This window comes from Cibotium barometz, chromosome 23 (assembly GCF_041138505.1).
Source record: "Cibotium barometz isolate CiBa-2024 chromosome 23, ASM4113850v1, whole genome shotgun sequence".
Lineage (NCBI taxonomy): Eukaryota > Viridiplantae > Streptophyta > Polypodiopsida > Cyatheales > Cibotiaceae > Cibotium > Cibotium barometz.
In genome coordinates, this window is record NC_141068.1 from 18,092,025 (window position 1) to 18,107,337 (window position 15,313).

Consider the following 15,313-nt stretch of genomic DNA (forward strand, 5'->3'; position numbering starts at 1 on the left):
CAAGAGGTGCCATGGTCCAGATTTGCCAATTGGCTTAGTGAATATATAGAATAGTGCCATAAATTTTGTGAAAAGGGGATTGAACCATCCCATCTTTAGGGGAAGCTCTAATGAGGAGCAGTAGTTGGACCAACACACTTGGTGGGCTCATACTTTGTGGGCTCATGTGTGTGAACTCACACTTGCTGGCTCGTGCCTTTTTTCTGTTGTATGAAATGGGCGCAGGTAGTCTCGTGAGCTAGGCTGACGTCACGTGTAATAGGTTCACATCTGGTAGCATCACATCTTGTGGTCCCGTCATGTTTGGTAACCTCAACTGACATTCAGAACTAATCTTCTCCTTTCCCTGTTGTTTGCAGCCCAAGGGGAGGCTATATGTTCTACAATGCAGAGTTTTTAACTATCTGAAAGTTAGCAAATTGGTACTACTTGTTTATGGTGTTTAAAGCTGCAGATGCCTTTTTTATAATCTCAACATGGTATGCAAAGGAGAAACATCCATTCAAGGTTGGGAAAGTTTGGGTCTGTTTGTGGAGGCAAGTGATAAAGTTACTCCCTTCCTTCTTGTGTATGATGTTATTTGTGATGCATCCTGTCTTTCCCTCCCCTCTGCTACTCCAATGGGTCTTTGCTTCCACATTAGCAAACCCTAGCTAGAGTGAGGGTTTGTGTTTCTAGCTTGTCATTGAAGTTGTCAGGAAGCAATAATAGCAAATATGTTTGTGTGCTCCATGGACTGATGAGTTGTTACTGCGTTTGCCTAGCATGTTACTCTCCCTCTGTACTCTCATTGTAAGGGATGGCTATGCTGTCCCACCTTATTTATCATGAAACTGTCTGTGGGCACCTAAAGCGTCACTGCCCCTATCGCCCAATACACCAATGGGACTCTATGCTTATCCCTCTACATCATCAATGCAGTCCCGCTAGCTCTGGTTGTGTGGAACCTTGCCCACAAAATTGGAAGAATTTGTGAAGGGTAATGCTCTGACATTGCTAATCAAGAATGCGAATACCTGTTTTGGGTTGGATTAAGTACACTTAAATACTATAGTTGCTCTTTTACCTTTGATTTTCCTGCAGAGGACTTTGCAGAACCATGAGCTAGCTTTGTGCTTTGTAGCCTTACCTTTCAGAACTGCAAGAATTCCAGATGATATGATAAAGGTTGACTTAACTACATAGCATGCATTTACTTAATAGTAATTTTTTTGAAAAAATAATATACATAATTTTACAAATTACTTAAAATAGTTTATAGATGTTATAATTGCCTTATCTTTTAAAGGAACTTGTGTAATTGTGCTAGAAGGTACATACCAATGGCCTCAATGTATATAGAAGAGTTTTTGTATTACAGTTGCAATGTGCTTTAAGAATTATTTAAGGTACTGCCAAGGTAGAATTTAGAGACTAGAGCTTTTTAATAAAAAGTGTTTAATTGATAACCATGGAAGACTATATTTTTGGTTCTATTTTTTTTTCCAATTTATATCTTGTGTTTAGAGTATTTCCTTAGAAAATATTTCTTTGAAACAATATATTAAAGAGAAATATTTTTTTTTCCAATTTATATCTTGTGTTTAGAGTATTTCCTTAGAAAATATTTCTTTGAAACAATATATTAAAGAGAAATATTTTTAAAAATAAAAGTCACTTTTTTGGACAAAACTAGTGCTAAGAACAATATATTTCTTTCAAAACCCAGCTCATGTGGGAAGGGATCCCAAGGGCACCCAACCAACCACCACTGGAGTGAAGAGATATTCAAGCCATACAATTGGTCTTTTACCACCACAAATGGAATTGCCATAACTACTAGTGTTTGAGAATTATTTTTAGCAAGCAATACATCAAATCCTTTTCACCAAGAGAAAATTTTCCTTCCCTCATCAATTTAAGAAGGCTTTGAAGATTGAACAAGTTCTCAGCTAAACTGTACCTATCTTTTTCCAAACCCTTTTCATATTCCAATTGACCATCTTAGATGGCCACATGTTGGGCACTAATAGTCTCAAAAATTGCCTCATTGACAAGACATTGTGTAGGGATTGGTGTAGAACCCCCCCCTAGCCTGCCCCTCCCATCACCATTAGTGTTCATAGAAAACTTTTTTCCCAATAAATCATGGAACTTATAACCAATTTTTTTCGAAGGTTTTTCTTAAAATTTTGCACATTTTGGAGTTACAATACAATTGTAACACTTTAAAATTTTTAGAATTTGAAAAATTGAGAAAATAAAATTCACAATCAAAAGTGTGATTGTTGCAAGTCCATTGTATATAGTTGGTGACACACTATCCCCAACCATGTAAAACTTACCATGAAGTACAAGAGCAAAAGACTTTGCTCAATCCCTTGTGCCTCTTCTCCTCAAAAAAATTGTTTACCTCTAAATGTTCACATCCCACGTTTCAAGAAAAGTACTTCCTATGCTTGAATTTTCGCTGGTGCCACATGGAGAAATGCGCTTTGTGTGAAGATCACCGTTTGGGTTCATGGATTTGTGACGGATCCATGGACAGTGATTGAAAAGCCCATGTGATTGGGAAAGATGGAGGATTCTCTGATAGCATCTTCACAAAGTCCCAGTGTGCCGTGCAGAGATAGAAAGCTAGTAGCCCTTGGGAGCATGTAGGTGCTGGAATTGTGATTCATTAGGGGGCATTTACGCATAAAAAGGACCCTATAATAAGGATTCCCAATTTTAAAGAATTAGACTAATTTTAAGGAATTAGACTAATTTTAAGGAATTAGACTAATTTTATTGAGGCTTAAGGAGACAAAGCTCATAATGAAGCCTACTTTTGGGCCTAAAAGTAGGGGATCTCTCTAATTTTCTCTAAGATTCTCTTTCTAGCTATTAAAACCCCTACTAGCATGATCACTGATATCTACGCTTTCAATCTTATTTACTCCACTTTAATAGTCATATATTTGAAATTCCCCCCACACTCCGTTTCTTTTAATCATTACTATTATTCATCACGTTTTCTACCAACCTCTGCAATAAGATTCTCTCTCTCTCTCTCTCTCTCTCTCTCTCTCTCTCTCTCTCCCCCCCCCCCCCCAAGCTCTCTTCTCCTATCGCGAATACAATAGGTCTATCTCCCTCTCTCTCTCTCTCTCCCCCAAGCTCTCTTCTCCTATTGCGAATACAATAGGTCTATCTCCCTCTCCCTCCCTCCCTCTCCCTCCCTCTCTCTCTCTCTCTCTCTCTCTCTCTTCCCCAAGCTCCCATTGTGATACAATAGGATAGCCCTATTGTGAATACAATAGGATAGCCCTGAGTCACTTCAGAATAGTCTCTTCCATTTTTCGAATGGCAAAAATTTCAGATTCAACAAGAGGCTCGCATTATGAAGCTACAAGACACAATCTCTCGCATGAAGAGCACCCCCGTGGGAGCAAGAGAGCGAAAGAGGACAATCAATAACATTCAAAAACTCATAGTTGGTGGTGGTGCTCGCAAGCGAAGAATCCATGGAGCAAGGTTTGTTTTTTGTTCTTTGTCTATTATTGTTGCAAGTAATTTTGATTAAGGTATTTTTGGTTGTTGTGGTTGTTATAAGCAATAGATTAAGTTATTTTTGGTAATCTTTATTGGTTTGTGAGGACAAGAACTTTTTGAAAGAAGCATGTCGTGATAATGGTCCTCAAGATTTTGGAGAAATATTACTTAGTTGTGTGAGGAGGCGTGACATTCTTTCCATCATTTGAGACTCATGCCACAAGAAGATACGTCAGGTACTCACAAATGAGATAATGGATGACATTACCAATCTTCTAACGTTGAGGAGGTTTAGAATGCATGCGATGAGGTGGGCATTAGCACAAAAGGATATCAAGCCCTCGATCAATTGCTAAAAGATACACTCCGCAAACAAGGCATCAAGGAATATTTTTCATGTCCCCAGAAAGATAAGATTAGCAAAGAGGACATGCAATGATGATGTGCAACACAAAATTGAATAACAGTATTGCATCAATGATACATTAACCATTGGAGCTTGGGAAAAAAAGTGAGGCACAAATGGTAAGATCATGTATCCCCACAATGAGTTCAACAATATATTTGTTGATCTACAACATCTTTAGAGAGCTATGATCTTATTCTATGGACTGCCTAAACAATGTAAGTATTTTTTTTACATTCCTTTGCGAGCTAATAGAAAAATATTTTAAGTACTAAAACTTATCTACTTTTTTTTGTCATGCAAGATGACAAGGTAAGTTTTGTGTTAAAAGTGGATGAGTGTCAGATTGTGAAAGGTAAGAGGTTAGAACAAATGAGTATCACACTTATGAATGAGGCAATGGCATATGCAAAGAGTGAGATCAACATGACTGAGGAGATTGAGTTTCCTTTGGAAGGTTCTAATGAAAACCCAGACAATTAGACGAGCAATAGGGAGAGGGTTTGCAAGTCAAGTTTTTCCTCTTTTAGTGTCCAATTTGAGAGGGAGATATGGTGTCTTGGGGCGTTTGAAGTACCGAAGGAGACACATGAAGTGCTGGCTTGGATGTTTGATAGGATACCATGGATTATCAATGTTATCAAAGCACAGATTCAGGGGAAAAAATTAGAAGTGGAGGCTAAGGGAACTTATACAGTAGACTGGCATTTAAGAGGTGACTTGAAGACAATAAAGTGCCTTCTTGGGTGTCTACAAGGTGCTAACACCCCAAATCCTTGTCCATGGTGCATGAGAATGGTGAGAGAAAAGAAACAGAAGAAGGCAGGAAGGAAGAGGAAGCTAGAGAATCAAGATTATGAGAACGACACATTGGATGATGATGCTAGCAATTGGGTTGCTGATATCTTGTTTGCTAACATGCTAGTTGAGCCAAACAGGCATTTGAGAGACCCCGAATGGAATCCTATTATTTCCTTCGAACTCAAGAATGTCCACTTTTGTACTTTGCATGCATGCATGCGTGTGTTTGATTGTCTGCTCAAGTGTCACATTGATTATGCATTTACATGCAAGGCAAGGAAAGACAACATGAAGCTCTTCAAAAAGTAGAGGAGCTACTTAACTCAATTGGGTGCCATGGCGGCAATGTGCAGATAACTGTTAACAAGAAGACCTCTGGCATGAATCATGAAGTGGCCTAGCAGGTGTCTAGGAGTGGATATAAGGTAAGACATTTTATAGAGAGGTTAGAAAAAGTAAAGAACTTAAAGTCCTGGAACTTGTGGAAGGATTTGTTTAAATGTATGACGTTCGACTGCACCAATCCAAGCCTTGTAGTTTTACGTGAGAAGGTTTGGTCAAACTTCAATAAGATGGTTGAATTAATGACCAAAAGCAGGACGACTGTAGAGGAGCACCAAAAATTTTCAAGAAGAGCTTCAAAATTTAACAAAGGTCATGGTCGATACATGGGGTGATACAACATTACACATTACATGGTAAACATGTAGAGTTTCTTTCTACTCATCAATTTGAAATGATTATGAATAATAGCTTCTGAATTGGTCTTGTTTTCTTCTACAGCACATTTTGTATACTCATGGTTCATACGTTATGAATGATTATGGTTCTCTTGACATATGGAGCACCCAAGGAATGGAAAAATCTCACTATAGAGCTAGAGGAGTATATTTCAAAAACACCCGACATGGAGGAGGAAAGACTCGTACAAATTACCTCAAAGAAATGTTTAATTGGTTTTACAGATATACTTTTGGGTAAAAACACCCGACATGGAGGAGGAAAGACTCGTACAAATTACCTCAAAGAAATGTTTAATTGGTTTTACAGATATCTGTGGAAAAGGCTCGTATGAGTGATTTGGCAGCATGAAATCAAGCCAAAATGAGGAGATCACTGAAGTGGAAAGCTGGCAGCAGAGGACCAACACGTCATGTGGCATGGAGATAATCAAGAAGACAAGAAGGAAGAATTTGGATTTACTGTAATGAAATTTTGTATACCAAACAAATAAGAACATGCCATAACAAGTAGACAACATTTTGAAAAGTGTTGTAAATATTTTTAATTAATACAGACTTGCAATTAAAACTTAATCGCATCATTTAATTACTTAAAAGATATAACAAAATATTTACAATGACAAAATAATTAATTACTCTCGAGTCTCTTCTCTACTTGCTCTTCCTCCTCACTAGGCATTTTTCCTCTATAGCGCAAAACCCTTCTTGTTTGTGACTATAGCCCTTGAGTGCATTTACATCTTCTCTAGTCCGTCACCTAGAGCATAACTAGCGTAGAAGAGAAAGTATCCAGTTCTGGAAGGCCAAAATCCTATACCGTATTCAAAGATGCGAATAGCAGTACACTTCTCTATAAGCATGACCTTATGTGTATTGTAAGGGATAAAAGAATAGCCCGTATATCTAGATAGTGCCTTGAGTGTGAGAAGTGAAATTTCAGCATCACTAGAATATTTGTTGTGGTAGACAATAAATATTTCTTTGTCAATAGATGGGATGTAGTGTGCAAGAGTAGCATCTTGCCCAACTCTTGCACGGGCAGCACCTCCACGTCCAAGGAAACCATCGGCATCATCAAGCTCTATCTGCATTAAACAAAGAACTTGGCTTTCACATATATTCAGTCAATACCATAAACTCACTCAAGAACAAATAAATTACCTTCTGGTTCTCATCCTCTTCCAACTTGGATGCATCCTAAAGATTGATGGAGCCTTCTTTATTTCCTTGATCAAGATCGAGCAAGGGCTCTCTTCCCATTTCAGTAATTCCCAACTCTTGAAGACTTTGAAATTCTAGGTCTGTGGGAAGAGAAGATTTAGTCTCCTTGGCTTTGTCAAAGCACAATGACATGGCTCTAGGGGCTTTAATAAAGTTCTCTGTCACCTTGGTGCCCAACTTTAGAAACTCCTCTTTCATTCTCCACATCGAGTATACCTCTGGCAGCTTCACAACCATCTGCTATAATTACGAGGTAATAATCCTCCCTTAAATTTAAAGCTTTTGTATGTGGGAGAGAAGGATAAAATTCTTGCCATTTATAAGAAAGGAGGGCAGCCCAGGGATGATGAGGTTTGATTTTAAGCGCTTTCCATGCACAGATGATCCCTCATCAATAATAGTGGATGCCTTAAACTCTGCCACATCAAACCCTGTGCTTAGAAGGCACTCCTCATCACCAGAAACCAGGTCCATAACCTCATCTTCAGATTTAATCTCTGTGACTTATGAAGCTTGTGAAACCTTTTGACCCTTCTGAACTTCTAGTTCATCCTTTGTGTAGTCCTCTTTGTCTGCATATGAAGAAATAGATAAGCAACAAACCCAAAGTAGTACTCAAGAACCTTGCACTTTTTCTTGTGCAGAGGGCAGTTTTCAAGACAAGTCTTTATCCTCTTATCTTCTGAATAGGCATCCCACCTTCCTGACATGCTTTTCTCTTCAGATGAGGAGAGGGCAAAGATGGACATGTGAACTTGTTGTGATGATCCCTCATTTATAATTTATGTACTTTTTACCAATTTATTATATGCCTCCCACTCTTCCCTTAACAGAGAGCTTGCCATGTCCTTAATAATATGTTCCAAAGTGAAGGGCACATTGAATATTGGCTCAACATCTGGAAGACATTCATCGTGCCCAGCTCTCCTTAATAAATCGAATAGGTTTTCATTGGTACTAGGCTCATCTGTTACCTCTTCAAGTGTATCTAAATCTTCCACAGGATCATAATAGTGAACCACTTGCTACTCCATGCCTAAATTGCCAGCCACCACGACGCGAGGGATGAAGGACCAACCGGAACTAAAATTGCTTATCGCGTGGTGAACTGAATTACCATGGCACGAGTGAAGGGGGACTAAAAACGATCTACGGCGTGAGAAAGAGGAACCGAAAGAAAAAAAAATAAAATTTAAACAAGGCACGACCATATATAGACATTATTAGGGCTGACATCATCCGTGTATATGACGGACGTGTAGGGCTGACATCACCAAAGTGTGTCGAGTCCCCATGTGTAGGGTTGACATTATGCCGAATCGCCACGCTTAGAGCTTACACCACCCTCACTTTTTTTTTTGTATGCCGTCAATGGTACTACCTGACAAAAAAAAATGAATATTTTCTCCTTTTTATAGCTATTTCCTTTATTTTCAAATTTATCTTTTCGCTTCGTGGACGGCATGCACCTTCTCGCAGCATCCCATTCCTTCGACGGTGCGATTATGACGATCTTCTTGAACATGATTTCTTCTATTGCTCCGTGGTGGTGGACGGAAGGCTTCTCCTCCTCGCTCGATTCCGTCGACGGTGCGATTCTGATCTTTGAGTTTAGTTTGGTTTGCTTTATCGCTCTGTGGGAGGCAGTCCCCATTTCTTCGATGGTGCGGTTCTGATGATCCTCTAGGACATGATTTCTTCTATCGCTCCGTGGATGGAAGGCTTCTCCTACTCGCTCGATCTCGTCGATGCCACGATTTTGATCTTTGAGTTTAGTCCGATTTGCTTTATCACTCAATTCCATCAACAGGACGGTTTAGATCATCATCTTGATTTGGTTTTTCACTATCGCTCCGTGGGGCAAGTATGGCTCGTACGAAGCAGACTGTGAGGATGGTGTACCCTGATCCCTCCCTTCCAAAACAGTAACATTCAAAGCTAGAACCTCAAACTAAAGTTGAGGAAACAACATCTAAGTAACCATTAGAGAAGAAACCAGTAAAGGGGAGAACTAATATATCTAAGGCAAGAACTTTCCTTCTTCAGGAAAAAAAGAGATTGTTTGTAGAGTTAAGGCAAGCACAAGAGTCTACACATCTTCTCATCCCTAGGGCACCATTCCTAAGAATTGTAAAAATAGTAAGTGACAATATCAAGGGCAGGGACATTATAGATGGCAGAGCAGTGCATTGGCATGTCTACAAGAAGCTTGTGAAGACTTCCTTATAGACTTTATGAATGATAGCTTCATATGTGCCGTCCATGCGAGAAGAGTCATTGTGATGGACAGAGACATGACACTTGTAAGTGGGGTGAGGTACAGGTTCGATAAATTTCTTCATCCCTTGCCAATGAGGGATAGAAAAGCCTTGAGATCCTTGCAATTTTCCCAACAATGAAAAGGAAATCAAAGGCAGATAATATAAAAGCAGAAGAAGTCACTTTTCCTAGTCCTCCCAAGAAGAAAAGAAAGTTGGTTAGGAAATCGAAGCCAGTCGACAAGAGTTTTGGGGAGGAGGAGGAGGAGGAGGAGAAGGAAAAGGAGAATATCTAACATGTGCATGATAGCTTAGAGACCCTAGTGCAGTTGGAGAAAGCTAATTCTGAGAGGCTTGCCCAAGTACTAGGGCAACTAATCTGCACTGTTGGCACAATGGAGGAAGACTACCTCTATATTGCACTTGGAGACATTTATATGCTTGTAGAGAAGGATAGGGAGATCAATGACAGTGTTGTTCTCATGTGTTTAAGGTATGAATACATTTTTCTCATGTATTTAATGTATGAATATTTTCTATTTTGTTTATTTTTCCTTTTGTTTATAAACTCTTTCAGGGCACTTATGAAGGATTGATTGTTTAATTTCTTCCAAATCAAATCAATGAGGTATTCATTTGTGATTCCTTAGTTTCACCAAAGCATTGATTGATATGAAGAAGAAGACCTCCAAGCTCACATCCTATTTCAAGCCAATGAAAAATAAGAACATTTATTTTGTTGTTTTGCCGTATGTAGAGAGGTTCATCTCTAACTGATGCTTCCTACGTGTTTACTATATGACATGCATAGAATTCTTTTAAGGATATACGCTTTCTTAAATATTTTTTTTACCAGTGGACATATGTAGAGAGGTTCATCTCTAACTGATGCTTCCTACGTGTTTACTATATGACATATGTGTAGAATTCTTTTAAGGATATATGCTTTCTTAAATATTTCTTTTACTTTTTACCAGTGGACACTGGAGTGCTTGTGTTATCAATATTCTGAGAAGAAGTGTTATTTTTATGAACAGCCTGACTGGCATGCATGGGCAGATTAAATTGTAAGCAGCTCTCTTAATAACTTGAATATTGATCTTCTTACTAAGTTAGCTTCATACTTTATTTTTCCTTACTTTTTTGTATATAATCATATATAATTTAATTTTTAATAGAGCATGTAAGAGAGCTATTGCAGCTATTTGAAGACGAATATTCGAATTTAAAAAAGGAGGCAGAGTATAAGTTTCTAAATTAGCCAGTTGCTTTACAAAAAGATTCTACCTCATGTGGATTGCATGTTATTGCCAATGTGTGGAAATTTCTTTTGTCTAAGTATACCGAGATTGATAGCAATGTAGGTTATGTTAAAAACCCACTATTTTTGCTATAAATCTTTACCCAATTTTTTAACTTATTTTCTATAGTTCCAGGTTCTTAAATCTGGGAAATTTTTTTAATTTGACAAACTCTTTGATCTCACGAGTTTTGGATGTGGAGTGTTCATGCAAGAGCAATCAATATTATTTTGAATAATTTAATTACTCCTAATGATCTAGACTCTCCACTCCCAAGTCAAGCCTCTCCATCTAAGAAGAAGAAGAAAATGCTTGTACATTCCCCCCATTGAAGCATTTTATGTTTAAGCAAGGAACTCTACATAAAGAAACCAAGGGTGCTCATAAAGAAACCAAGGGTACTAAACCAGGAAGTACCTCAAAGAAAAGTGGTCTTGAAGTGGATGCCAAAACAAGGGTGTTGGCAAGAAAGCTAAGAAGGAACTCAAGTTTGCTATAAGAATAACCAGAGGCAGTCAAAGGAAAAGACGGGCATGGAGACAAAGGAAAGGGACATGGAGACAAAGGAGGAGACAAAACCAGAGGAGATGGAGACAAAACTAGAGGATACAAAACCAGAGGAGATGGAGACAAAACTAGAGGATACAAAACTAGAGGAGACAAAATAAAAAGATTCATTCCTCCCTATTTATCATTGTAAATATTTGTAAATTTTCTTCTAATTTTATAATCGTTTTTGTAAAGATTGAGAAATTCTCTTCTCATTTTATCATGTTTTGTACTTAGAACACATTTATACTTAAATTTTTCAAGGTAGGAACATGTTGAGTTTGTAATGGGGCTAGCTATGGTTTTGAGAGATTGTGCCACAATTGCCTTCAAATGTCATCTCGTGACTCGAGTACATCTCTAAAAGGAAAGTATTGGAACTCTAAAAGGACTTCATAAAAAAAACTCCAAATATTAAAAAAATTCCAAAGGCACAACAATCACAAGACAAAACTTTTCATTGATGAATTGCATAAGTAAATTTACAAAATTGGTTTGAGTGGAGCCCAAGAGTTAAAGGCAAATATTTTAATTCTAAACAGACTTCATAAAAAAACTCCAAAAATTTCTTATTAAGTCATGCTTATACCATCAGATTCCCAATCAACATCTACAAAGGTCTCCGACTCCATTCGCATTCGAATCTTTCTATTCTTCACCTTGAACTGTGCCCTACTTATATCCTCACTTCCCATGATATTAAGGTGCTCCCTCATATTTAGAAGGCTTCAATGCCTGCTTGCACTTACAATTTCCACCACACCATTGGGCAACCTAACGTATATGTCAAGAGGTAAAACAACTTGTTCATTCACTTGTGTAATGGGACCCAACTATTGTTTTTCTTCATCCACCGTTCATAATAAAAGCGAATGTATAAGGTAGCACAAGCTTTAAGATACTAAAATGTAACATTGGACTCTACTATATTGCACTTGAAGGTATCATCCTTATGCTGCCCCTCTACAATGTTCCATTGCTCTCCAAGCAAGGCAACCATGTCATCACCTAGTACTTTCTTGCACACAAACATGCTAAGTGTTTGTGAGAAAGTAAATTGATTGAACATCTTAGCAAAAAGATTTATTGGGCATACCCAACTGAGACCCACAGATTGAGATGGCTTTGCAAACTTCAAAGATCCTTGTATGTCACAAAGCATCTTCGATTTCATGACCATAACCGTCCAAGCATCAGGAGTTGGCCATTCAAAAGAAGAGAGGAGAGGAGATGTGATGATCTCTAGCTTACATTTGTGAAACATGTAGACATATCGATGAGCTCACAAAGATCCATTATTTTTTCGGTGTTGCTTGTGTAAATCCACTTTCTATCAAGATCTTTTGCATGTTGCTCATTTCATGACCCTCGTCGAGAGTGAGCCTCTTGTTTTATATTTGATAGTATTCCAAATAACCCTTTGGAAATGTTCAACAAACCACCAGATAATATGGGGGAGCTTGAAACTCTCTCCTCCCCTCTCTCCTCAACCATATGAGTGTCTTCCATGGATTCCTCACTTGAATGCAGAGCTCGCTAGTAGGTAAACACACTTTGATGTGTGCTAGCCAAACAACTGGATCCAATACTCCTTTGGTAGGAATATTCAATCACTATCTTGTGGAGCAACTTCAGCTTCTAAGATCTTCCCAGACCATGTGCATCAAAGGGTGTTTTAATTTTTTGTGCAACTCTGGTTACCCAAAGGTTGAATTAACGATGTGAATAACTCAAGTTTTTCATGTCCCAATTTTTTACTTATCCCTTAGATTCTAGGTAACACACTTGACCATCATTGTTTCCTCAATTGGTTGGGCTATGCACCTTTCACAAATGAGCTAACTTAAAAGATAACCATGATGTGAACATCTAAGAGATAGTCACATATAAATAACTTGAGATAGTCATGCATTAATAACTTGAGATAGTTACAATCGTGAAAAACTTTGGTTTTTCACACCAATTTTTGTCAAGCTTTAAGTACGAATCATCACTAATAAAGTCTAATAGACTATCCAAAACTTGTAGGCACCTCAAAAGTCCAAAAAAATGATGAAATAAAATTGGCATGAATTTCTCAAGAAATTCACAATTGTGAATTCATGACAAATTTTTTTATCTTCTAATGTTGAATTCACTTGGAATGAACTTAAATGATTAGTTTGAATTGTGTGGACATCTCTAAATTCTCAAATGATGAAAATATTTTGCCGTGATTTTCAAAAGAAATTAGTATCTAAGAGATAGTCACATGTGAAAACATCGAGATAGTCACTCTGGTTTTTGCACCAAATTTTTTTAAGGATAAGAGGATAAGATTTTAGGGATGAGGTTTTTTATTTTAGGCCATGTTATCTTGCAAATCACATCATTATTTTAGGGACTTTTATTGGCATGAATTTCTCTCATTTTTCATGGCCATAAAAAACTCTCAAGTGTGAAAAACCATAAAATATTTTGATCTCAATTTTGAAGGTCCAAATCTTACTTTTACATGATCATACAGTGCAGTTTGATCCTACTGGCTATAATTAAGGCAATGTTACTCTCAACAAAACTCAAAAATAATATTGTTTATGTTTTATGATTTTTAGCAAAAAGCAAAAAACCCAACACATTGGTTTTTCATGTGAATAAGTAGAATGTTGCAAAACTCAAAAATAAAATCAAAATTGAGTGGAAAGATTCCCTCCAATTTACCTAAGTACTAGCACACCAATCTTTCCACCAAAAACAACAAAAAATCAGACATCTTCCACACTTTTCTTTACTCTCTAGCAACCTTATCCATTCACAACTTCATTCAAACCTCAATAAAATTGAAAATAAATATTGCTAAGCATGCAAGGAAGGAGCAGAGCAACTCAAAAGGAGATGGAAGAAACAAGATTTGATCCCTAATAGTAGGTGGCATCAAAAGTTTTATGGACTATTTCTACTCTCTCAAGAAACAAGATTTGATCCCTAATAGTAGGCGACACCAAAAGTTAGATGGATAATTTCTACTCTCTCACGAACTCTCCCATTCTAGAAATTAGTGAAATAGTCTACAACCATTATGGGATTCTTACCTTGCTTACAACTCAAGGTCTCTTTGACCTCCAAGCACCACCAATGGCTAGGTCCAATGTCCCAAATCTCCTTCTTATTGTCACCTCCAAGAAGTTAGCTTGACTTTTCTATAAGGACTCACCTCTCTCACTCCTGCTCACTCACACAACTAGCAAAAGGCACGTACCAAGAATCATACACTATAATTTAACTCTCTCTCTCTCCTCTCTCTCTCTCTCTCTCTCTCTCTCTCTCTCTCTCTCTCTCTCTCTCTCTCTCTCAAACACAGGTAACACACACACACACACACAAAACTAGAGCATAAGAGAGAAAGTAGATAAGCTAGACTCAATTGGCATAAAGGGGGACTTATCTTTGTATTATGAAAATTTCACTTATATGTAGTTGGCATTTATTTACATTTACACGCCCAAACTTAATCCTAATCTACTAAGCTTGGTTATTTTCTAGATTTTCTCATAATATATAAGAGTCATTACATGACACTTATTATGCTATTACCATTTACATTAGGGAGTACCTTTGTTAAGCACAAAATGGGGTTAATAATAGGCAATACATCTAAGCACTTTCAAGTGTGCTAAATCGGGTTTTCTCCCAGTAAACTTCTATTCACCACCCATGAACTACTGTAGTGGGGGTTTTGTTCATAATATAAATTACAAATTTTATACTCCTTTAGTCCAAAAGTAATGAGTCATTCCTTTCTTATTTGTCAATACACGTGCAACTTCTGTAATATGCTTGTTATCCCTTTCTACAACCCCATTTGTATGCGGGGTGTACCTGCAATTAAATTGCATCTTTATCCCATGCTCTCTTAGATAATCACCGAATTCATTGGAAAAATATTCTACCCCACCATATGATCTCAAGCATTTTTTCACGTATATACCTTTATCATTCTAAACCATTTCCTTGAATATATAAAAGTGTGTAAAATCTTCATTTTTCTCTTTCATGAAGGAAACCCGCACCTTCTTTTAGCATGTTCATCAATAAATGATACATGATAGTGGTATCCTTTAATTAATGTTGTCTTTTTTGGTCCCTAAACATTAGAATGCACCACATCCAATGGGTTTTGACTCATATTTCTATCATGTGAGAATGCATGCTTAGACTATTTTCTCAACTGGCGTACTTCACATGCTTTGTTTATTCCATCTACTTTGAACATTAGCAAACTTGTTTTAATGCTTTGGGCCTACATGTTTTTTAGCCATTGGCATGACCAATATGGTTATGCCAAATGTCACTCATCTTATTTCTCTACACATTATGTAGCTCTTGCTTTAACTGCATCATTCTTGCCTTGGTACTTGTGCTAATCAAGGTACTTGAGCTCCAATATAGCCAAGGAAATCCGTAAGCCCTTTAACTTTCAATGAGTGATCATTGATACTCATCTTATTCCTCTACACATTATGTAGCTCTTGCTTTAATTGC